The 24540-nt window shown below is 41.6% G+C and overlaps 1 pseudogene across 1 annotated transcript; it reads left to right on the top strand.

Moving 5' to 3' along the window:
* Nucleotides 1-510: 510 nt before the first annotated feature.
* On the top strand, nt 511-795 carry LOC309868722 (non-histone chromosomal protein HMG-17 pseudogene; annotated as a pseudogene). Its single transcript has one exon. The product of its transcript is annotated as a non-histone chromosomal protein HMG-17 pseudogene (transcript).
* The last annotated feature ends 23745 nt before the right edge of the window (nt 796-24540 follow it).

Raw genomic sequence — 24540 nt, 5'->3', positions numbered from 1 at the left:
AAGCCACGCTAATCAAAATCTCAACAGGATTTTTGGGTAGAAATTGGCAAGTTGATTCTAAAATTTATATGGAATCCAATGCCAATACTAAGATAGTCAAAATAATTTTAAGGGGAAAAAAAGAACAAAGTCGCATGACTTGTAACTATCTGATTTCAAGACCTTCTGGGAAGTAACTAATCAAGGTAATGTAATATTTGCATATGGATAGACATACAGATCTATGGACTGAAATCTAGATATAGACCGCACATGTATCGTCAATTGATTGTTTATAAAGATGCAAGTTAATCGATTAGGATAGTCATTCCAACAATTGGGCCTTGAGTATCCGAATAGACACTGATTAAATGAAAAGAACCTCAAGATCTGTTTCTCATGCCACACGCAAAAATTTACACAAGATGGAAGACAGATCAGAAGAAGAGGTGAGAACGACCCTGGACTGGCCAAAGCCAGCACGTGCCACATGCCCCCAACCCAGCGCCTGTGTCCCACTCCATGGCCGCCATGCCCACGCGAAAGGCCCAAGGGGGTGCTAAAGGAGATAAAGCCAAGGTGAAGGATAAACCACAGCGGAGATCTGCAAAGTTATATGCTAACCCTCCTTCTCTGAAGCAGAACCCAAGCCTAAAAAGGCCCCTGCCAAGAAGGGAGAGAAGGAACCCAAAGGAAGAAGGGGAAAGCTGACTCTGGCAAGGACGCGAGCCCCCCTGCAGAAAATGGAGAGGCCCAAATGGAGATGCCCGAGTAGAGCAGGCGCAGAAAGCTGAAGCCGCTGCACCGGCCAAATGAAGTTTGTGCATTTTTGATAACTGTATTCCGTTGACTGTACAGCCTGAAATATGACTTTTTATCCAATTTTATAAAAATGCAAAATTTTGTTTTACCTTTTTTAGCCCTGTTGTTAGCACACAGAATGCTTTATTGTTGTGCTGGGGGACGGACATAGATCACTAACAGAATATCTCCAAAGCTAGATTGATAGGAGTGAAAACACCTCTCCGAGTTTTGAGAATCTTTCTCTTGGTTTCCAGAAGGAGGGATTCCTTAATGTTGACACACATGAGCCACATTGGCACAAACGCTTTGTCATGTGGAAAGACTAAAATTTATTTTTTATGTCTTCTTCTCCCTCTGCCTCCAACATAGACTTGACTCCCTTAAACCCAGACACCTGTTGGAACCTGACAACAAGAAATGGTTCTAGTATGTCAGGCAATCTAGACTCTCCAGTGTCACCGTGGAGATGGCGTCCTTCAAAAGAATTCCTTTTTTAGCTTTTGCATCTTCAGATGGATACCTCTGCCATTTTCATTTCATTTCCTGAAAGTCAGGGTCAGGTTGTGAAAACCCGTTGAAAGACCTGCTAAGTGTGACATGACAACCTTCATGCTAACCTCTCCCTGTTCAGGGCATTCCATGAAGAGTTCATTGGGTTTTATAATGGATTTCTGATTTCGGTAGTCCATTGAAGAAGGGAGTTTGAAAGTTGTTGTATACTGTTACCGATTGTCTGCCCATGTCCTGCCTGAAGTACCATGATTATCTGTGGAAAGTATCTTTAATAAAGCTGGATACAGTTTGGCTTGGAGGGGGGGGAAAAAGATGGCAGATAGATCTAAGTGTAAAACCTGAAATTATAAAATGTCTGGCGATAAACCAGAGAAAATCTTGGCAATTATGGAGAAAGCACAAAACACAAACTATAAAAACTAGAGCAAAACTCAATTTTACCAAAATTTAAAATTCAGTTGCTTGGAAGACACCTTTAAGGAAACGAAAAGGCAAGTTAGACTGAAGAATACAATATATATCTGACGGGAGACTTGTGTTAAAAAATTTAAAAGAACTCTTCTTACAAACTAATAACTAATAACTAATAAGAAGACAGCCCTATTTTTTGTAAAAATGGGAGAAAGATTTTAAACACTTCACAAGAGAACTGAATGAATGGCCAATAAATACATGAAAAACTATTCAACATTACTTGTCATCCGGAAAGTATAATTAAAGCCACACTGAGATATAGATTTACACCCATTTCACTGGCTCTGGTTTGGAACAACTGGAAATCTTGGGCATTATTGATGGAAATACAAAGTGGTACAGCTAGCTTGGGAAACAGTTGGCAGTTTCTTTTAAGTTAAAAATACACTTACTATATGAGACAGCAGCTCCGTTCCTAAGTGCTTACCCAAGAAAAATGAGAACATATGTCCACAAAAATTTTTGGATGCTAATATTCATGATAACTTTGTTCATAATAGCCTAAAACAGAAAAGAATCCAAATGTCTTAAGGGTAAACACATTGAGTTACAATCATATAATAGAACATTAGGAAGCAATGAAAAGGAATGGGCTGCTGATGTCCGTGCGACACGGACTGAATTTCAAAAACGTTAATTGAGGGGCACCTGGGTGGCTCAGTCAGTTAAACATGTGGCTCTTTGGTTCTGGCTCAGATCTTGGGGTTGGGGGATCGAGCCCCGCATGGGGATCCGTGCTCAGTGGGCTGTCTGCTTAAGGACTCTCTCTCTCCCTCTCTGCAACCACGTGCATGTGTACTCTCTCTCTAAAATAAATAAATCAACCCTAAAAAATTTTAAGTGGGATTTTTAGGAAGTCATGATATTAACTTCATTTATATGAAATTCTATAAAAGGCAACATTCACCCACAGTGACAGAAGACAAATTGGTGGTTGTCTAAGACCAGGAATTTTGGGGTGAGGTAGGTGCTCCCTATCTTAACGTGGTTGTGGTTATGTGGGAATATACATTTATCAAGTTCATGAAACTGTGAGATAGACAAAATTGGTATTTCTTTCTTCTTTTTTTTTTTTTAGATTATTTATTTATTTGATTGACAGAGATCATAAGTAGGCAGAGAGAGGAAGGGAAGCAGGCTCCCCTCTGAGCAGAGAGCCAGATGCAGGGCTCAATCCTAGGACCCTGGGATCATGACCTGAGCTGAAGGCAAAGGTTTTAACCTACTGAGCCATCCAGGCGCCCCCCAAATTGGTATTTCTTAAAGGGGGAAGTGCTTCTACCCTCCGTTTTAATTCCACTCCCCACCCCGTGCTTTTCAGAACAAGGTACACCTAGCAGAGTTGCCTGGTTGCTTTCAATCAGGAACTCCTTGAAAAGTCTGCTGATGAAGGGAGCCTCACAATTAGGCCATGATTTGACACCTAAATGTAGAAATTCTTAGAGAAAAAAAAAATTGCATTTGCATTGTCACCATGGAACGAATGGCCCAGAGAGAGGACGTCATGGTGACAATTTTAAGATGGGGTTTCCTTTTCTAGCAAAGTGCAGGGGCACAGGATTGTGAGCTCATTATGAACAAGGATTCTGAAACTTCATTTTGTTTTTATGAATACATTGTTGTTTGGACGGAGGAACTGCTACTGTGATGGAAACTGTCTCCTGCACTGAAGAAACGGCACCAATTAACAATATTCATCTGCCAATTCAGGCTCACTGGACTTGATAAAAATAGCTCTTTTTTTTTTCCTGAGGAGGGAAAGTTTTCCCTCTGTCTCCCTCTCTGGTGATGGGCAGAGATGGCAGAGGAAACATATTCCAGATCAGTTACCCTCCTGTCTCATGCTCTGGCCTCAGCCACTGAGTCACAAGAGACCAGCATCCGAGGGGACCCGTTCCAGGACCTTACCTTCTCTGGCTTTTTTTTTTTTTTTTTTAAGATTTTATTTATTTATTTGACATAGAGATCACAAGTAGGCAGAGAGAGAGGGGGAAGCGGCTCCCCACTGAACAGAGAGTCTGATGCGGGACTCGATCCCAGGACCCTGGGATCATGACCTGAGCCCAAGTCTGAGGTTTTAACCCACTGAGCCACCCAGGCGCCCCCCTTCTCTGGTTTCTTAACCACCAAAGTCAGTCTGTGTACGTTCGTTAGCCAAAGGCCCCACTGGAATGTTTGCCTTTTGTCTTTTTCCTCTTACTCTTCATATCTTGTTCTCTTTCCTTTCAATTCTCTCTTTCTTTTGGTCTCCTGGTTCTTCCTTTCTTTTATGGAGGATTTCGCCTGTCCCTGGCATATTTTTACACATATTTTACTCCTTTAATGAAATGAAGGTGGACGCTCCCTTCACAGCGTATCAGATTGTTCTGTTTCTTCCTGATGCAACTTCCTCATGCGAAGCGATAACAGGTCCTCCCCACTCCCGTCCTCACCTCCTCTTCGTTTTGGGTGTTCTGTTCCTGTCTGGAGACGGGACTGGCCATTTCTTCCTGGTATCTTGCCCTACTTAAATACCTAGAAGCTAATTCCCTTCTAGAGTCTAAGTTTTCTCTGTAAGAGGAAATCCTTTCGTGATCCCTATAAAAGTGACAATTATTGATTGCATTTAAAGAGCAAAGGATGGGGCATCTGGGTGGCTCAGTGGGTTAAGCTTCTGCCTTCGGCTCAGGTCATGATCTCACGGTCCTGGGATTGAGCCCCGCATGGGGATCTCTGCTTGGTGGGAAGCCTGCTTCCCCTCTCTCTATGCTTGCCTGCTTGTGATCTCTCTCTCTCTCTCTCTGTCAAATAAATGCATAAAATCTTTTAAAAAAATAAAGTAAAAAGAGCAAAAGATAAACATCCATTGCATCACAATGAAATGGATGCCGAAAAGTAAATTTGTTGCCATATAGTGGAAATAGGCAGATACAAAACAATTACAATAAAAGAGTGTGAAAGACAACAGCAAAACTTTCAAGGGTGATTGGCAGGTTCATTAACTTGACTATAGTGATGGTTTCATGGGAGTTTATTATGTCAAACCTCATCAGATAGTACAATTTGAATATGGACAGTTTATTTACATCAATTACACCTTAGCACAGTTGTATAGCGAGCAAACACTCAAAAAACATCTGTGACTTAAAAACCAGGCTATCATCATTTGCAGACAAGTGTACATGGAATTATAGCCATGTTATTAACCAGTTGCAAATGTATTATATTAAAGTCTCGCTTTACCTTAAAAAATTATGATGTGATGATAAATGTAATGGGGTGCTCTCATGCAAGCTTATGTCACTATAAGCCGACGGATCAGCCTAAAACCTGTATCACACATACTGATCACATTCACTTTTACAAATGAGATTGTTTTAACTCATTGTTCCCATATGCTGAAGGGCACTCACTGTGGAAATACAGGAAGAAGAGATGTTATATCTACCCTGAACCCAAGTAACTTCATTTCTAGTCCTACACTGTCTTACATCCTAGTGGAGCTAAGGTCCTGAGATCACCAATGAAGGGCTTATCAGTGTATACACATTGATCAATGCTCTTGATCAAAGCAAGGAAAATTTTCCTTTACCCACTTTGCAATAGAAAAAGCTATGAGTAAGCAAATACAAACAATGGAAAGATAACCTTATTCCACAAAGCCCTTTTATTATTTATTTTATACAATGCATTATGCTTAAAAGTAGAACATTTTGATAGAAATGAACATGGGTTATGTGGGTCATCTATATTCTGTGTGTCAGAAGCATTACCCCATTAACTAAACAATCCTTGATGTTTTGTTCTGATTATGGATTTCTGTTCAGGAAACCTGTTGTTTGATAATATTAGAAAAAATGGTTAAGTGTGGTTTTCTTTATTTGTTTTCAATAGCTTTACTGAGTTATAATCTCTATCCAAAGAATTGAATTCAGCAATTCTTACCGTTTGATGGGTTTGGACATAAGCAAACACCTGTGATTCCTTCACCATAATCATGGTGAAGAGACATACCCAACATTTCCCCAAGTTTCCTATGTCCCCCCTTTTTGGTGGTAAGAATACAACCTGACATCCACTGTCTTAATAAATGTTGAAGTCACAATACTCTACTATTCACTATAGGTCCTATGCTGACAGCCAATCTCCAGAACTCATTCCTCTTATGTCACCAAAACCTTATTCCCGTGAAACAACAACCATGTGTTGCCCCCTCTCCTGGTCCCTGGTAACCACTATTGTATTTTCTGCTTCTATGAATTTGACTGTGTGAGCTACCTCCTATAAATGGAATCATGCAGTACTTGTCCTATGACTGGTTTATTTCACTCAGTAGAATGTCTTCCAAGTTCATCCATGTTGTTGCAAATGGCGGAACTTCCTTCTTTTTTTTTTTTTTGAGCCTGAGTAATATTCTATTATGTGTGTATGTACTATATTCTTTACCCATGCATCCATTGATGGGCACTTTTTAGAATTCTCCAAAGTAACCATAAAGAACCCATGTTAGTGACAATAGTGATTCCTCCATGCTTGCCGTGGGTGCCGGGGAGCTAGAAATCCAATGCCCAGCTCTGTCTTTTAAGGATGTTTACATGCGTGATGGGTACTATCCTTACTCTAGCAGCAACTTCTTTTCCTACTATTGTTTCCTCTTCATCTTCATTTCCTTCTTTAAGTCTGTTTTATACTTCCAAGCTTCCATTGCCCCTTTTTCAAACAAGGTGGAGGATAAAAGGAGTCACAAACTAGAGATGCGTGAATGTTTTTTTTTTTTTTTTTTTTTTTTTTTTTTTTGAATGTTTTTAAGTGTTAGTTTCAAGAGCCTCAAGGCAACACCAGGATAACAAGATAACATGAAAACTGTAGAGATAAATTGTGAATCTAGAAGCCCCAGGGTGGCTTTTCCTTTCAAGTCATACTTCTCAGAGGGCTGGACAGATCTAAGCCTGGGATTCGGAGACAGAGCTCTGAGGCCAAAGCTTCTCTGTGCCTAACCATGGCGTGTTTGCAGCAGAACAAAGGTAACACTGGGGAGGGCCGTGGAAGGAGGGAAGTCTGTTTTCGAGGGAGATCATTACAATAGCCCTCTCAAGGTACAGCAATAGGTCATTACTATTACCTGGTGAACTTAAGAAAAAAAAATCGTCATTAGGAATCGTGTATGATAACCAAAAAAGGCTAATTTTTTACTTTTTCCAGGTGGATTTTAGTGCATTATTGACACACCATCTTTGTGGGGTTTTGTTTATTTGTTTGGGCTTCTATTTCCAGGGATTTTCATGTCGTCCATAAGGAGAGGCATGGACACAGCAGGCGCCAGCCCTAACAGCACTTTGCCTTGGTTGTCCTCACAACGTGTCACTCCATTCAGTGTGACCTCCCTTAGAGGACCCACAAAGCAGGTGGAGACTGACGGTACACACAGCACAGGCCTTGAAGCTTCCGTGCTACCTGATGCCCCACACAGAACCCAGGGCAGGGGAAGACTGGAGTGTGGTGTCTCTGTTACCCTGAACAAGGAGGCTGCTGGGCTCCTGGGGAGCCCTAATGCCATGGTGACCTCGTAAGGAAATCCAAAATCGAAGCCTGCAAAAGTCTCAGGGCTACAAAATGAAAGCAGCCGAAGAACAACCAAGCACAATCACCAACGGGACCAAGCCAGAGACGATCGAATCATTTCCTGTCTTGGCTTCTGCCCTTTCTCGAAGTCTGGCTCCCCTGGTCAGAATGCTCCCAGTCACTTCCTGTTTGGCGATGCTGGATTCCAACTGATAAATGCTCACATCAGCTCTTAAAAATTGTAATGTGACTCAGTTCATCTTTTAACAACTCTGTTCACCTGATTCCCAAGTGGAACACCAGGTTGGATAGTTTGGCCTTACTGGTATGGGCGTTTCCTTTCTATATAACTGGGGTCAAGTAATTATAAAGCTTAACTCATTATTTACTATTAGAAGCACTATTCATACTGTTACATAATCTTTATAACCTATTTAAAAAAAAGATTTTATTTTTATTGAGAGAGAGACAGAGATAGCAACAGAGATGGCGAGTGAGAAAGCAGGAGCAGGGGGCAGAGGGAGAAGCAGGCTCCCCACTGAGCAGGGAGGCTGACTTGGCTCCATCCTACAACGCCTGAGCCAAAGGCAGATGCTTAAGTGACTGAGCCACCCAGGCTCCCCTAACCCTACTTTTAAAAAAGGTTTCTTATTAGATCAGGTGGATGGACCATGATTGAGTTAATCATTCCCCTGTTGTTAGATATATTTTTTTCTAGTTTTTTAAATTATTAAATAGTTTTCCCCATTTTTTTTTAACTATTAATGATCTGAAACACTTTTTTGTGCATATGTTCATTTTTCCATATTTTGGATATTTTTTAGGCTACAGTTTCAAAAATTGAGGCTAAACCTATGTAAAAGGCATCAATCTTTTTATTGCTTTTGATTCATATTGTTTAATTACTTTCAAAAAGGAGAACAATTGTGAGTGCTATTACCAACTGACAATATCCTTACTCACTCTGAGTGATATCATTTAAAACAGTCTTTATGGGTGTGGTGCATAAACAATGAATCTTGAAACACTGAAAAAATAAAATTAAAAAAAATAATAAAATTCAGCAAAAAGGAAAAACAAAAACAATCTTAACAAAGAAAAAGGCACCTATGCAATTTCAAAAGGATTTCACATTGGACACTCTATACTGGTATCTATTTTCTGCTTTGCAATACCTAGAAACAAATACTGATCCCAAGGGGATTGGAAACATTTCCTAAAGACATATTCCCTAGACCACAGTTGTTAAATTCTGACTTGTGAAGGCAAGCTGCTCAAAATATTGGGATAGGACCATATACTTTCAAATTCAACTCAGATCTTTATTTGGATCATTTTGTGTTTGGAGAGGTTAAGAGAATCATCAGTGGAGATAGTGTGGAGGCAATAGAAACACTGTGCAATTAATGTTCTTATCCTTTTTATTTTAGGTAATAGCACTTCTATTTTTCAGAATAACATCTTCAGGGAAAGCATATTGGATTCAATCTGTTGTGTGAATATTTTCAGTGAGAGAAGGTACAGTATGTATGTATAAATGAATGTACAGACTGCTGATGATTTATTTTGGTTCTATAGCAGCCTTGGAAATAGAACCAGGTTTTTTATATAGCATCTTCTAGAGTCAGGGTAGCCCTAAGCTCTTTATGGAGCAGTGATTTGGGCTATGTCTAAATATGGCTCATCCTTATAGCCAAAGATAAAAAGTTCAGATAATAAACTACTTCATTTTTCTATACAACATAATGAATATGGTTTTATTTGGGGCTTCCAAAATTGCATGGCTATTTTTGCCTTGGCGTGTGCATCTTTTGCAAGTCCTGATGTCCTATAAAAGTAGTAGGCTGTCAAGGGTGCCCTAGGTGACTCCACGGGTAGGGCTGGGAAGGCCCCTCTTGGAAAACAGTCATGAAACCAGTCATGGGGTCCACATGGATCTGTGACTTCAAGATGTTGCCTAGGTATGCAAGGACAGCTCTGTCTCAAAAGGAACAGCTCTAACTTGTCCTTAGTGAGGGAATTATAGTGGAAATACTTGGAATAGTAATTATTGTGGATAGTTTTTTGCCCTGCCTATCAAAAGGACCCTCCGAGCTCTTCAGTTGCCTGGTGGGTAAATGTATGTATGCGAGTCTTTTCTCATGCTCAGGAATAAATCTAGCAGCCATGTTTACCAAGAGTAGCTTTTTATAGCCTGAACCATGCATTTTGGTCTGTGTTGTCATATTAATAGCAATGCTTTGCACTTGTGCAGACATCCAGACTTCTAAAAACCTACTTATACTTCATGAGATTATCCATACAATAACAGCTCCGTCATCAGCTACAAGTCTTCTCGGTTCTACCACTTAACTGTATCTCAATTTCCACTTCTCCCCGCTACACTTCGTTTTGAAACTGTCATTACTCTTGTTTGCACCACGTCAGTGCCAAGCTGGTCTTTCTACTTACTACACTCCTGATGCTGTTGCAATCTCTTCTCCACAGAAGAGCTTGAGTCAGCTTTAAACGTCGAACTCAAAACCTGTCTCTTTCCTGCTTAAAATCATTTATTTGTTTTCCATAGTGCTTATTTAAAAAACCCTACATGCACAAATGCCCTACAGGATTGGCCCCTCCCAGCCTCTCCAACCCATTCCGCTCCCCTGCCTCACAGCCACACCCCTGTAGGTCTTGAGTACAACCCCCCAACTGACTCTCCTGTGGACCCTTGCACATGAGGCGTCTGCCTGAAAACCTCTTCATGTGCCTGAATTCTTCTCATCCTTTGGGATTGAGCTAGAATATCTCATCTCCAAGAATCTTTCCCTCTAAAACAAGCATTAATGGAGAACGTGAGGCCCAGATGGGGGTCTATAGCGATAGAATCATGGAGCCCGGAAGGGGCCCTGTTTTCCCACTCCTTGTCCATGACCCCTGCCATAACTTCTGCCAACCTGTGATTTATATACTTTTCTCTGTCACTAACTAGGGAGATCCTAAATTATATGGACATCTATATATGACATTATATGGACATTTCATCTATTTTTGTTTGTTGGCATTATTTTGACGACAATGTTTAGGAAAATGGGGAGGACGTTGCTGATGTTAAGTAATTTCCTAATGGTTGAGATGATTCTGACAGGACGGGTTTTGACTATTTGAGAACTGACACAAGCATGCTTCCTGGCCTTCATGGAACCATGCACCCTTGGGTTCCTTTCCAAAAGGGACAAGAGCTCCTCTGGCTACATATTTGTCTGACAGCACCCTGGATACTGTCGTTTAAAAAGTGACCATAAAACATCTCATCATGAGTTATTTGATTTAAAATGGAAACATATTTTAGGCCCAGTTTCTGCTCTTAAGTAATATTTCCCCTACACTTGGGTATTATAGAGTAAACAAATCATTATTCCTCTGGGATATTTTTTTCATTCAAACACGTTGCAAATATAATTTTTATGTCTGTTTGGGACTCACTCTCACTCTATTTGCCTAGAAACTCTTTGTTGTCAGCTGGTCTCTCCTGAGTTACTCATCCAGGTCTGGAACATATCGAGTACCTATGGCATGTGTCACCTTGGATGGCAAAACCAAAAGAGGGTAATAAAAAAGAAGCAAACCACTACACAGTTGCATTTCAGCTATTTTCATGGATCTTTATTTTAGAATAACTGAATCCCAAAATGGAAAGAACTCTTAAAGTTATTTAGGTCCATAGCCTCCCAGGTGCACTGCATCCCCTTGGCTGTGTCCCCACCATGCTTCACCCAACCTCTATTTTACCGCCTTGGGTAGTGGGAACTTTCTCTTCCGGGGGCTGCACCATCTTTGCATGGAATTATTAGAAAGTTAAGTTGAGCCTAAATTTCTGGTTACTAACTTGATCAACAATTAACATGAGCTTTCATCCAAGTCATCAATTAAACCCTGAAGAGTCAAGAACAGAGAACAGTGGTCAACTTCCTGAGGACTCTAGAACTATCAATCAGCATGGGCTGTGCCTTAAAATCTGGTTGCAGTGTTTGATGAGGAGACCATGGAAGTCTTTGGCAATTAAGGTAAACTATATGTCCTATGAACATTCCTGGGTGAGACTCCCTAGTCTAGGAGACTCTGATGACCTCACGTCGCCCCCTGACATCCTGGTGGTTGGCAGTGTTATTAAGTAAGCTAAGCCCAAGGGAAGGATTTGACAAAGATTTATATAGATTAACACCTCTTCTCTCACTGCAAATTTTTCAAGTCCCCTCAAAGGTCCTCTACCTCTTATCTCCATAATAATCCATGCCATGATGGTCCATGGGAGAGCCTGATTGTTTGATGTCATCACAAACCGAGAGATGTTCATCTCTGCATACATCTCCTGCTAATGGTATCTTCTTTCCTGGGGCTCTTTGCATTTGGGGATGCGTAGTACATGCCCAGTCATACGAGAAGAATTCCCAGGTGATTCTAAAGCTCCCAATGTCTTCCTGCAGTGAGGATGTTATGTTTATGTGTCTTCTCCCCAGTATTTACCATTCACTAAAAAAAAACCCCCAAAACCCAAAAAACCAACTCTACAATTATATGAAACCTCTGTCTCCAGGTTGGAAAAGGTAAAGGATCCCAGTTGCACAAAGACTGTAGAAGAAGGCATGTAGACTCTCACTGGTTGGCTTGTCTTAGGTGGAGAAGTGGAGGATGGCTGAGTCCTGGAAAAGGCTTAGGGCAGGGAAACAAGGAGAGGAAAAATACAGACCGAGATAGGTCGGTTATAGTCTTAAGCTGGATAAATACAGCCCGCCTCAGTTCTGCTGGAGTGTATCCCCACTTCGGCTTACTATAATACTGTATACCTGTGTTTGTAACTGCATCAAAAAGGAAATGGGGTTAGCCTGGCCAGACTTACTTGTTCTAACTGAACCCATGCTGGTTGCTAATGACTGCTTTCTTTTTTAAATGCTCCCAAGCCATCTGTTTAATAATCAATTCTAGAATTTCGCCTGAGAAGAATCTCAATGCTAGTGTAGCAGAAAGATCCCCAGGCAGAGGTCAAGAGACCCTGGATTCTAGCCCAGGCTCTGTCGCTAACTAGTTGAATGCTGCTAGGTCAGAACCTTCCTGTCTTGTCCTGTTTTATCTCTAAAAGGAGTGGGTCAGAAGAGATGATTTCTGGGGTTCCTTTTGGCTCTGAATTTATGATTCCTCCATGACAATAGTCTGCAGTTCTTGGAACCTGCTCTCTTTCCTGTTGAAAACTAGGACTTCAACCATTTATAGTCACTGAGCATTTCTGCTCTGTGTGTTCTAGATCTGGCCCTTCCACTAACTTGCTAATAGCCCAGGCAAGCTGCTAAAATTCTGTAAGTGGCAGGTACCCCCTCTTTAAAAATGAAGGTGTTCAAGCCAGATGACGTCTAAATTTCTGAGTATGAGTCCGTAACGCCGAGGCAGTATTGACTATCATCTCTGTGCTCACGTCCTGCACAGTCTTAAAGGAGCCGAGTATTGTGTATGTGACCTTGGAAAAAAGGGAAACAGATTCAAGGTGGGGCAGCAGGCTTTAACATTATCAGACAGTTTACTGAATAATCTTTAAAGTGACCAGTTGCTTTCTTCCTTGCCTTAGATTTAAATAACCTTGAATTTGCAATTCACACACTGAAGTTTTAATTTAATTTTTCTCTTTGCCACTGAACATTCAGGTCTGCTGTCTGGTCCAGCTGCACTGACTGAGGGCAACTTGTTTATCTCGGAGAATGTTACAGAAGCTCTAAGGTTACAGGGAGAGGGACCTCTAAACTGCTTCTGTTTTTTTATTTCGTAGGTAATGAACGCTTTGGGTTCTAGAGCTATTTTATTCTGGCCTGATGGTGTTGCATGACTCAGTGTAGATGATTCCCACAGGAAGGTCTGGTTTTTATCCTTTGACTAAAAACTAAAAATAGAGCTTTCGACCCATCCCGGACTCTCAGCTGTCATATGCTGTAGAAACCTGGACACTTGGCACGGCTGCTTGCAGCTTTAAAAAAAAAAAAAAAAAAAAAATCACTGCATTCTTTAGGTTAAAAGAAAGAACAAACAAATATAAGTATGTGAATCTGGGATGTTGTTTTATTTCCCATTGTCTTTATTCTGGGTGAATTACACAGCTGAAGGTGACTTTCCTTTCAAATTGATTTACATGCTTTTTTTTTTTTTTTTTTCAAAGATGACCCTAAACAGGTAAGGCCAGGAAAATTGAGATTCTGATTAGCCCTGGAGTCTTGTTAAGGGTGCCTTCTCGAGAATAATAAATGATGATGGAATAATTGAGAATAATAAATGATGATGTTGTTTACATGGTCTCACTGTGTGTGGGGGGGGAGGGGGGCGTTATCTGTTACCATTGTCCCTTCAGGAATAAGCAGATTGAACTTCAGTAAGTCCTTGACCTCAAGTCACACTTGGCCTCAACTAGTGAGGAGATGAGCTAGAACCGGGACCTAGGATTGGTATCTTTAAAGCTTAAATCTTGCCATGACTGGTACCCCACATGCCACTCCACCCAACAAAGTGTCAGGTGAAGCCAGTGCTGTCTTCATGAGCCCTGCCCTGGGGGGTTTCCTTCACACACGGTCATCCCCGTTCTCTGATATCCCTCATAGCTAATGTTGGTGCCGCCCAACTGCCGCCCTTTGTCAAAAGAATGAAGGCTTCTCATACCTCTCTATTTTGACTAGACTGTTTCTTCTCCAGAAGCCTCTGTCAGCGCAGAGCACGGAGTTGAGTTCACGGTAGGTTCACTAGTTCAGTTCAGGGAAAATGAGCTTCCAGGCCAGAAGAGAAAACTAACCCAGACCTGGAAGTAATGAATGGGATCTCTCTGGCACTTAGCCCACCTCAAGGCTCCTTCTGGTCATGTGGGCAGATTGCTGTGTGGAATCTCTCTGTGTGGAACTTTAATCAGTCGCCATTTTTTAGTAGTCAAAAGGGAAAAAAGGAGCAATTATACCTAAATTAAGTCCCCGGAGACCCTGAACAATAAAATTCTATTCTTAAAACTTTCCCTAGAGAAGACTTTCCAGTGTCTCTCAACGAATCCTTTACACGGTTGGGAAGTTAAATTGAATCGTAGTAGCAACCAGCAACCAGCTTGACTGTTTTGACTGAATAAGTTGGTGAATTCATTTTATTCACAGTAATTCATAGTAACAATTGAATTTTAAGATATTCAAATTGGGTTTATATGCTTCCATAGCAAATGTTTACTCCAAATCTCCCTTTGTTCAGTTCCAGCTAACGCTGTGGGAAGTTACTAGCCATGGGCGCGCAGCCCTCACAGAGCATGCTGCGGAGCTCTGTCTCATTAGGTCTTAGGCCAACCTGCAAAGAGAAGGATGCTGGCTGGCCTGTTCTATTTCTTTCAAGAACTGGGTTGGGGAGGGCAGACTTGCGACCTTGTGATTCCATAGTTAGGAGTAGGTTCATGGACATAGCCATCATGTCTACCCTGTTTTACTAGTTAGTCCCAATATCCTCTTGTCAGTGATCGCAAACTTGACATTGCAAATCACTTTGGTGAACCGAGGACATTCTCTAAACCTGTACTTACCATATTGCCTATTTGAAACTATGCCAGATACTAAGGTTTCGGTTCCAAATACACTCTTTTTTGCTCTGCTTGGTGTTCCTGGAGATAGACCCTGGAGGGCTTCTCGTTTGTCAGCTAATGCAATATTAGGACTTGACATTGGAGAGCATGGGGGAGACACTGAGGGAGGAAGGAGCCTTCTTTTCTCTTTCTGGTGCTCTATTTTTCTTGTTTTCTTGCATGGAAGACCCAGTGATGCACAACGTCCAGTGATTTCCATCACTACCCAGGCAGGAGATTTCCCAGCAAACTCCCCAACGCAGCCCCCACCCCCACTCCCTTGGGCAGTTTTTCTCCTGTGACATCTCAGCAAGCATCCCCATCCAGTGGGCTACTCATGTACAGAGATGTCCTTTCCAAAGAGGTGAATGTCAGCTAGAGTGAGCGTTTTCCAAGTTGGTTACTTCTCCAAGTTGGTTACTTTCTCTCAGTCTTAGAGGTAGTGGCTACACTCTGTGTCTGCTATTTCTGTATTATTAACAGTTCTCTTTACCTTTCTTAGATGTTGATCCCTTGTTACTAGTTAATGCTTTTTGTGTTAAATTTTCCCAGTCAAAATTACTAGTGTGGTTTCTGGTCTTTTTTTGACTGGACTCTGTGATAGAGAACTCTTTCAGAAATAGATCATCCTTGACCTCGGATCCATTTGGCTTCAACTCTTAGTTCTCTCCCCTGTTCGGCCCTGGTTATGGTTTGGCTTTGATCTTGGCTCCCTGGTACTGACACAGAAAACTAATTACGAAGGTCAGGTAGCAGGAGTGGGAGCCATGGGCATTTGGGCAAGTTCCTTGAGTAACTTCCTCATGTCTCAGACCTGCTTGAGCCTGATGTCATATAAACCACTTCCATTTGATGATGGAGTGCTGCTAATCATACCTCACTCTGGCTTGGCAGGTCAGATAACACCCAGTTCATGATGGGCAACTCAGGTCACATGGCAACTTGGTGGCCATGGCTAAGTACTCAGTCTCTACTAAGACCCAATAGCAAGCCAAAAGCTGTTTCTCAAATGGAAAGTAATTATCTGCAGAAGATGGTAGGTTTTCGTTCTAAAATCCTAAGGGTCTGAGATGTGGCTGATCGGCCTGCTGAGCCTGCCAGAGGCTCTAAGCCATGTGTTTAGCCCCCACTAACAATCTGAGCACCCTGATGTGCTGCGCCCATTCTCCCAAGTGGCAGAGCAGCTTGTCCACAGTGTAGACTTGTTGCAGATCCTCCTCCCGCTCTGGGCTCCACTCAAAAATGGCAGCTTTTCTGGTTACTCAGTATATGGGTCCCCATAGCATATCCAAATAAAGACATGTCACCTCCAAACTACAGAGACCCATGAGGCATTGTGGGAAAGTTTTAGGGTTATAGCAGAGATTAGACGTGACAATTTATTTCACACTTAAGAATGATATCTGGAAATGCCCCTCATCATCAGACGCCCAGAAATTTCACTGAGGTGGAAGGTCTCTGAATGCTTGTCAGACTTCTCTCTCACCCTCTGACCCATCAATATCTTATCAATAAGTCTATAGAGTTCTTGCTCAGTGGGTCCAACCGACATAATATCATCATTGTCATGGACCACTGTGATCTCTGGTGGAAAAGAGAGGCAGTCAAGCTCCTTGCAGACTGAATTATGACATACGGCTAGAGAATTAATAAACCCCTGAAGACAGGCAGTGAAGGTATACTTCTGGTGTTGCCAGCAAGAAGCAAACTGCTTTCAATGGTCTTTACTAATAGGTATGGAGAAAAAAAGCCTTTTCCAGATCAGTGACTACACACCAGGTACCAGGGGATGTGCTAATTTGCTCAAGCAAGGAAACCACATTTGGAATAGCAGCTGCAGTTGGAGTCACCACCTGGTGAAGTTTGTGATGATCCACTGTTCTTCTCTAGGAACTGTCTGTTTTCTTCACAGGTTCAATAAGTGAGTTGCATGGGGTTGTGGTGGAAATAATCATTTCTGCCTTCTTCAAGTCTATGGTGCTGTGGCTAATCTCTGCAATACTTCCAGAAATGCAGTACGAAATTTGGTTTATTTCTATGCAGACCTGATTCTAGTGGCTTCCACTTGGCCTTTCCTACCATGCTTTATAGGTCGTAGAAACAATGTGGTGATTCAGCCAATTGCTGAATATTTATACCTTAACTATGCATTTTGGAAACAATAGCAAGATCCACAGGATGAGCTCAGAGGTTCACCATGAGACAGATTTTGCTGAGACTCCATTGATCACTTGACTTCCGTAGGTCCCTACTCTTTTAGACCATAGTGACATTTCACGTTTCTTGGAATTTGTGTCAGTGCAGACCTAGTAACCAGTCGTCCCTGAAAAGTGTGATTATTTCCTTTTCCCCATTGCATGTCACCCTTGTGAAAGGCTGTAGATCTCCTTGGGGAAAGCTGGAAGAAAGATTAACAGTATACGTTTTTGGCCGTACAGTGGGGTCTTTCTCCAGGGACCTGGTCTCCTCTTCATCCAAGGAGTTCTGGGTATGTGAACTGCCCCAAGTCTAGGACTTGACTCAGGGGCCATGACTCTCTGTTTTGGTGATTCATGTCAGACTTCTATCACTTCACCTAAAACTTTCCCACATATGCAAATCAAGGAAGAATTTAGTAGACTGTTCATCTGTTTCTCTCCTAGGGAAACTATGATCAAGTAGCCAATGGGTCTCTGTGAGTCAGGCTGTTCTGATCTCCATTCTATGGCTTCCGGGGCTAAAGATTTTTTTTTTTTTTTTTTTTTTTTGGTCAAGGCAAACATAAAAGCTTTCAAGTCATTATGTGATGCTGGAGGTAGGGATTGGAATCCCCGAATTCATCTTTTTCTTTCCCCCATACTGTTCAGAGAAGTTAGGTGCAAATAGGTAACCATATTATACTTGTCATTTTGGCAAAATGTTCTAGCATAACAAATATATGGTCATGCAGAAACTTGCTTTTGTAAGTACTTGATTAGGAATGTCCAATGGTGAAATTTTGGAGATATATTATGAAAAAGTTGGAAAAGTCTTGAATGTGTCAGGAAGAAAGAATCATCCCCCCCAAAGAAATAGTCTAGGGATTCTGTGTCAGGGAGAGAAGAGGAGCTAGAAGACCCAGAGAGCATGTCACGGAAGGAGCTTGAAAGTTGATATAGTGGACTGATTATCCAGAGCATTTCAAGCTCTCCTGCTCAAGAACCCTTTCTCCTCTGGTATTACCCCAACACTATTGTTAATTTCTTGCTCTGAAACTGAACTCAAAACGTCCGTAGTTCTTTTTAAACTTTCATTTCTACAATATACTTTCAATATTTAGGTAACTTTCCCCCCAAATTAATGTACTTTTCTCTTACGTTATTTCTGTGAAAATTACCATCTCTCTTACAAGCCTGATAGGGAACGGGGATCTGGATGAGGATTATGCAGCAGGCATCTAAAAAAGAATTAGTTAATATTACATTTCCGCTATCCTAAATGGGATTTTGTAACAGAGGAAGAGGCTTGCATGCCTATTGATATAGGGAGAGAGGGTTTTTCTAAACTATTTTAGACCTGGATGACTTGGATCATAGATTTTATTCCTTATATCTTCTCTAGAAGATACTTCTTCTACTCATGAGGAAGTGGGAAGAAAATGTGATGAAGAACTTGAAACCTACCCCTTCTAGTCTGATGGGACTGCAGGACAGAGAAAGGGGAGAGGGCAAGAAAGTCAGATACCGGGTTCTCATGCGTCCACCAAAGACAGCTTCTGGGTAGAAGCAACTGGGGTAGAGGAGTGGCTTCAGGAAACATGGAGAGGCATGAGAGAGTTCAAGAATATCTAGGTTCATGGCATACTTCCTCAGTCCCAGGGGCCAAGGGGAAGTTGTGAGCTTCAAGAGAAACACTATACGGGGTGTTCTGATACATGGGGGAGGAGGGTGGGAGTCGGATAGTGTGAAGGTGGTAGCAGATGACAGATGTTGAGTAAGGCAGCTAATCTGAGCCCCATGGGCTATCCTTGGTGTATGAGAAAGCTAGATGACTGTGGGCCCCAGTTATGAGATGTGGAGATGTTAAGAGTCCCTACCAGGTGGACTACAGTGCCCTGGGGTAAAAAAAACTGCCAAAGGCTGAAGAGAGAGGGATTTCCAAACCCGGGTCGAGTATCTGGGAGTGCAGGCTCTAGGGTGGCAGCAGTATGGATTGCAGAAGACGGGATGGAGGTGGTTCCCCATCACGTGCCCTGTGAACATGAACCCATCAGAGTGATCAGAACCAAGGACCATGTCTCCCTCTCACTTTGAGAGCCCAGAAAGACCCTTCTCACACCCAGACACATGGGAGAGAAAAAGGTCAAAATACGCCACGACTTACACAGAAGTTCAACATACTGAAGATGGGCATCATGCTGCGTGAAATATGCCAGTCCCAGAAAGACAAATACTGCACGCTTCCGCTGTGTGAGGCAGGAAACAGTGAAACTCACAAATGTGAAGAATCAAGTGGTGGGTGCCAGGGGCTGGGGGAGGAGGAAATGAGCGGTTGCTAATCAACGGGTATAAAGTTTCAGTCATGCAGGATGAATAAATTCCAGAGATTTGTTGTATAACTTTGTGCCTGCAGATAACAATACTGTGTTATACACATTTAATAAACTGTGAAGAGGGTAGATCCCCCCCCCCCCAAAAAAAGAAGGTAGATCTCCTGGTAAGTGTTCTTACCACAACAAGAAAAAAAGAACGGAATGCTTACAAAACAAAAAGGAAAATTGCTTATATTAGAAGGAACCGAGATACTAATAATTTGCAAATCCAATTTGTCCTTATCTCCCAGAAGGGTGAAGCTGGGAAGAAGGGCAGAGCATTCGGCGCGGGGCGGGGGGGGGGTGAGAGGGTGCGGGACATGGGGGTAGGAAACTACATTTTTTCCACATATCTAAGTGTAGGGTAATCCTACTTCAGTCTGAACAGTAGTTCCTTCTTGATTATATGGTGGTCTGAAAGCCCCTTAAGCAAGCCAAACATTCTAAATGAAAATTTAAAAATTAGGTTAATATTAGGGACAGTAACTGGATTTTTCATCTTATGAAGGTAATTTCCAAGAAAACTGCTTTATTTCTTCAGAATGACTTGTCACAGACTTGATTCACAAAAAAATTAAAATATTTTTTTAAAAGATTTTATTTATTTATTTGATAGACAAGTAGGCAGAGAGGCAGGCCGAGACAGAGAGGAGGGAGCAGGCTCCCAACTGAGCAGAGAGCCAGATTTGGGGCTTTATCCCAGGACCCTGGGATCATGACCTGAGCCGAAGGCAGAGGCCCCAACCCACTGAGCTACCCAGGCACCCCAAAAATTAAAATATTTTTAATACAGCCTTTGAAAAACTATATATTTTGGGGCACGTGGGTGGCTCAGTGGTTAAGGCCTTTACCTTCGGCTCAGTTCATGAGCCCAAGGTCCGGAGATTGAGCCTCACATCGGGCTCTCTGCTTGGCAGGGAGCCTGCCTCATCCTCTCTCTCTCTGCCTGCCTCTCTGCCTACTTGTGATCTGTCTGTCAAATAAATAAGAATCTTAAAAAAAAAAAAAAAGAATTTTGTGAGCTCTAGGCCTTTCATGAATATTAATTTTAAAAAAAACTATATTTTTCTGTTACATTCCTTTCATATTTGCTGGACTATAAACTCCTGAAGGGAAGAGAATACATTTTCTTCCAGTGAGTATGACACATTTTACAACAGGTCACAATGTGAGTTTGGCGATTGGAGGCCCCTTTTATTCCCTGGGGATACGAGACGTATACGTTTTATATAAAGGTGTGAAGGAGAGCAAAGCAATACTCCATTGTGTTGAGTATTTGATGATACGTATAATGATTGTGCAATAAATAACATCATGATTTTCAGAGTTTGTTCAAGGTTCTGTTTTATTTGTTTTTTGTCTCTACATTTCAGGATCCCAGATGGCCCTGCTGGTTGAGGGCACTTGGGACAACAGTCAGTCAGTCTGCGTTTTGCTGACCCGTCACTACTCACCTCTGCTATATTCCCTGCTGCCTCCTACTTCTCCTTCCTTCCCCTCCTTTTCTGATACTTGTCAGTTTGATGTTCCTGGCTCTAGGCTTTAACAACCTCATCTATTTACTTCAGGCTCTTTCCCACTGGACCTTCTGTACTTTACCTGTTTTCTGTACTTGGAGCATTTCTTGGCTATTTTCCTGCCAGTCTTTGTCAATCACTAGCTCCCCTCCAAGTTTGGGGCTGCTCCGGAACCCTGAGGCTGTTAGACTCCCCATGTGTGGAAAACACAGGTATTATAATGCAAATAAAACAAAAACCAAAAATAAAAAGTCAAGATGAGGGAACCAAATATCTGTTAGATGAAGTTTAAAAGGAGAATTTGATCTTATTTATCTATTTTTAAAGATTTTATTTATTTATTTGACAGACAGAGATCACAAGTAGGCAGAGAGGCAGGCAGAGAGGAGGAAGCAGGCTCCCTGCTGAGCAGAGAGCCCGACAAGGGGCTTGATCCCAGGACTCTGGGATCATGACCTAAGCCGAAGGCAGAGGCTTTAACCCACCGAGCCACCCAGGCACCCCTAAAAAGAGAATTTTAAAAATCAAGAAAGTATGGCTGCTAAATGGTGAAGAGATATTGAATAATTTACTTCTATTTAATTTGAGATGCAAATTAAGCAGTTCGAAAATTGTGTTAATTTAATAATTTTTTAAAAGATGAGCAGGGGGAGGGGCCGAGGGAGAGGAAGAAGCAGATTCCCCACTGAGCAGGGAGCCTGACATTGAGCTCCAACCCAGGACCCTGAGACCATGACCTGAGCAGAAGGCAGATGCCTCAGCCAACCAGGTACCCTGGAATTGTGTTATTTTGAATGAAGGTGGAAACAAGCATATAAGTACTTTCTTGACAAACTAAAAAGATGGGAAGAAATATGATTGGGTCATAGAATGGGATGTGCCTTTTGGAGGACACACTGGTGAATAAAACAACGAGGTGGAAAGAGGTCCTATGTAAATGCCAGGTTATTTTTATATCCTTCTTACTTTAAGATGCTCCAAAAAGGTCAGGCATTAGCCAAAGAGAACAGAATCTTGAAAACACAAATGTTTTCAGCTTTTAATGGACTAGACTTGGAGGACGCTTACCAGGGGTCTCACAGACAAGCTAGATATAAAAGGTTAAAGATTTTTCACCAAAATATTAATATCTTAATTAGGTCTTAACACTTCTAAATTTGTTTCAAAAGGATTTGAATCCTAATTCGTAATCAACTTCCTGTTTCTTGGGTAGACCGGGAGGACTGAACAGATTCAAAAAAGAACATCAGGTATCTTAAAGAGAGGGACCATGATCTTCAAAACTCAGTTCTCAATTCATGTAAGGTGCTCAATAAAAATTCACTGATTCGACTTGGTTGGAAAGAAATGTTAACCCATTGTGGAGACCAAACCAACAACTCAGTGAAATAGACTGTCCTTTCATGATCTTCTTGCCTGAATTTAATGTGGAAAGTGTCTCTCTCAAATAGACTGCAGTTGTCTTGATTCAAATGTTACTTTTAAATGATCATTTCTAGAGGTGCCTGAATGGCTCAGTTGGTCAAACATCTGCCTTAAGCTGAGGTCATGATCCCAGAGTCCTGGGATCAAGGCTGGAGCCTCACATCAGGCTCCCTGCTCAGTGGGGAGTCTGCATCTCCCTCACCCTCTGCCCTTCGCCCCTGCTTGTGCTTTCTCTCTCTCATGCTCTCTCAAGTAAATAAAATTGTAAAAAAAAATCATTTCTAGGAAAAAGTAGAATTATATCCTCATGATAGTATTATGCTCAGTTTCCTTTGGATTTTAACTTAGACTCTTGATTGCAGAAGTGTAAAAGGAATACTCTTGAGAAATTTTCTGGGTTTTCACAAATTGCTATTAAAACATAGATATTACCACTTAGAACCACCAACTGTGTTTGCCACTGAGGGAGCAGAAATGATGCTTTATCATCTTTCTCTAACTGTTCAGGGTCTAGTGTCTATTCTACAGAACAGTGTGTATGTCTGATGTCTATAAACATCAAACAAGTTAATTATATTAATGTTACATCATAGGAGAGCCTAAAAAAATGCAGTGACCCTCTCGGACCAAGGGGATAAAGCACATAGAAGCAGAAACCAGGCTACAAAAATGGCTTATTTGCTGTTATGTCCCAGAGCATTACCTTCTGCAATGTCAATTTTAAGAAAGGGTGACCATTCAGGTAAATTGGCTAAAAGAAGTCAGAAAATGCAATTCTGTCCCTCAATGTGCACTCCCCAGGTGGGTATTATAGGATCAAACATGTCATTATGAGAGGCAGATCACTTCACTTTGTAATTTCTCTTCTCCTGTAGTGCCATTATACAGTAAAAACTTTCTGTGCACTCAAAGCCCACCATGAAGAGGTTTACACCAAAAGAGGTTCAATATTACTGACCCAGTATATTCAGTATTACAGACTCCATAGTACTAGATAAAGCTGGGACATTCCAAGAGTAGACTCAAAATCTGTACTTAAAATAGACCTTCCACTCACTTGTTACCTCAAGCAGTAGCTAGAATGGAACTATGAGATAGATCCTTCATAGAATGGATCCTTATTAGCAGGATGGTTTCTTACTCTATCAAAGGCGATTCATCTCCTCAATAAATATTCTATTCATGGCATGGCCTCCTCCTCCTCACATTACCTCCATGGTGGAAAGATTCAAAGCGAGGACTATAATGATGGAGTTTAGGCTACAGTTTGGTCCATCAATTGAATAGACTTTCAGTATCTGTCAGCTTTTCCTGGGTTAAGCTGTGGTAACAAACAACCCTGAATTCTCAGTAGCTCACAAAAACAAAATTTCATATTTTGCTCATATTATGTGTTGGCTATGGAGATACTGCGATTTTGCTGGGTTCTTTGTGGCTCTGCTCCACATGTCTTTTTTATTCTGAGATCTAGGCCAGAGGAGAAGTTCCAATTTAGGACATGCTGTTCTTGAGGCAGGGAGAAGACAACTAAGCCAGAACCACATGAAAATTCTAAAAATTTTGCTTGACTGTGTTGAGCCCGAAGTCAGTAGGGGAAGGCACTACCCTTCTCCCCAGGAAGGCCTTGCAAATCATGTGCCAGCGGGCAAGGATGTATGCAGAATATTCTTACAGGGAAAGCAGTCCATATTCTTGTTCTCTTCCTTCCTCAAGCAAAATACTCACATGCCCCTTTTTCTAAGGAACACACAGTAAATTCTATTTAGTCACTATATAGAGCTCAGTGTCTACCATCTCATGACAGACCCTCTGTTAGATAAGGCTTTCCTTGATCTAGAGTCCTAGGAACTAAAAAGACAAGTTGCTCCACCCCAAACCCCCATCTCATATACCCAAGATACAATAGTTTCCATTGATTTATTGAAAGAAATAATGCAGAGACCTATGGCTTTCACATGCACTATCAAAACTAAAATGAAAAATCTTAGTCATGTAGAACACATTGAGAGCCAACATAGCTTACATTATATTTGGTAACATTTAAGTCACTGAGATAAACTAAGTACTGGCCTCCTAGACCATAGTACAGAGTGTTAAGCTGGGTCTATTCATATTTTTGTCAACATCAAAAGTTT

The sequence above is a fragment of the Mustela nivalis genome (genome assembly GCF_964662115.1).
Source record: "Mustela nivalis genome assembly, chromosome: 7".
NCBI classification, from domain to species: Eukaryota; Metazoa; Chordata; class Mammalia; order Carnivora; family Mustelidae; genus Mustela; species Mustela nivalis.
Note: the sequence above shows the minus strand (reverse complement) of the source record. Positions and strands in the feature narration are given on the sequence as shown.